We start from the raw sequence: 2,029 nt of genomic DNA, 5'->3' as shown, positions 1-2,029 counted from the left end.
TTAATGTGGAGAATGTTTCTCTTCTTGTGTCACCCAAAACTCAATTAAAAATAATGATAATTATAAGTGATTGTGTACAGCTGTGCAATGTCTTTGGAGATAAACAGAGTATGAAAACCTTGATAAGTTTTAAATGTATAACTAAACACCATCATATTTTAAATTCAGTTTGTCTGAAATGCAGCTACAGCACTCTGCTACAAAAAGGAAACAACACCTACAAACATAATCACTGTGTTCATTGAGCCTTCTTGTGCATTTTAATTCGCTTGTTTACCACAGTTTACCAGCTGGTATCATCATGGAGTTCCACAAGAGCATTAGCTCTCTGCACATAACAACTAAATAAAAAACTACCAAGATAAGACGCAAAGCCTCTCAGAAATCCTTGTGGTAAAGTAATGCTTCTTGTTTTCAAAGGGTTCTTTTATTTAGTTGTATTGTCATTTTATCATGAAAATGCGGCTGTGCAGCATCAGTGGACCACACAGGAAGGCTGCAGGTTTGCTGCTGGGTATTCCAGACTCTAGACTTAACCCTGAACCGTGGGCTGATTAACCCTAAGATAGGAAAGTCTTTGATTCAGGAACAGCTGAACAGAGTTAGTTCTTGAGGTGATTCATTCAGAGTTACACGCTTGTGCATGATAACTATAAAAATCTATCATCAGTGGAGCTCCGATACTACTCATGGCAACGAGTAAATAAAATGCAGAGCTGTGATTTTAATCCAGAGGCACAAATAATTAATGCACAATTTTTTACAACACACACACATCAGCATCAGATGAGATCAGTGTGTTAACATCATTACATTTTATTCATTGTAGTCCACTCATTCATTCATTTAGAAAAAATTACTCACTTTAATTTAACGTGAATAAATGAGTGGTCTCTTCCAGGATGACAGTGCCCCCATTCATGGGGCAGGATTTATAGGACTCTACAAATAAATAAATAAAAATTTAAGCAGTACAACCTGTTGTATTCTTAGGGGAAACCTTGGGGAACAGAGTGTCAAAAAAGATCTGAGCCTCTGCTGGTGGAGCAGTCGTTTTGCCCTGCCACATTTCTCATAGCAGCGACATTCCAGCAGTGGAATGGTTCAAGGAAGGTTTGGATCCAAACATCGCCTTCCTATACCGACAGGGCTGTGAGATCTTCGAGATGAAGAATCCAGTTTTCCAGTTCAGGACAAACCTCATCATGAATAAAGTGAAAAATTGGGACATCTTTCTGCATATGTCCAATGTGCAGCTGTCTGATGCAGGAATACTGTATACCAGTGCAGGGTATTCTGGGAGAGGAACGCTGAGCTCCTTAAAACACTGGAGCTCACTGTGGGTATGTTTAGTAAAAAAAAACCAAAAACTGTGCAGTTGCATTATAGTCTACAAAGACGGCTAATTTTCATATTATGGAGAAGGGACATTATAGCTTGCTCTTATTGTGCTTGGCATTTTCTGAAAACGTTGGCTTTTTTGCAACTGCCACTTAGGGTTCCTTCACAACTCAGTGGAGAAAAATGGTTGGGGTCATGACTAAAACTTGCTAATTTAAGTCCATTTAACTTAAAGTTATTCACACATTCAACTTTGCCTGCAAATTGGACAAATATACTTAACATTTTTAAGTAATCCATCCATTTTCCAATGCTTATCTGGAACCAGGTTGCGGGGGGCAGCAGTCTGAGCAAAGATGCCCAGACTTGCCTCTCCCCAGACATTTCCTCCAGCTCCTCCGGGGGAATGCTGAGGCGTTTCCAGCCCAGCCGAGAGACATAGTCCCTCCAGCGTGTCCTGGGTCTTCCCCGAGGCCTCCTCCCGGTGGGACATGCCCGGAACACCTCCCTAGGAAGGCGCCCAGGAGGCATCCAAAACAGATGCCCGAGCCACCTCAGCTGGCTCCTCTCGATGTGGAGGAGCAGCGGTTCTACTCTGAGCTCCTCCCGGGTGACTGAGCTCCTCACCCTATCTCTAAGGGTGCACCCAGCCACCCTGCGGAGGAAGCTCATTTCGGCTGCCTGTAAT

The sequence above is a fragment of the Monopterus albus genome, unplaced genomic scaffold (genome assembly GCF_001952655.1).
Source record: "Monopterus albus unplaced genomic scaffold, M_albus_1.0 scaffold31.1, whole genome shotgun sequence".
NCBI classification, from domain to species: domain Eukaryota; kingdom Metazoa; phylum Chordata; class Actinopteri; order Synbranchiformes; family Synbranchidae; genus Monopterus; species Monopterus albus.
This window is presented reverse-complemented; position numbering follows the sequence as displayed.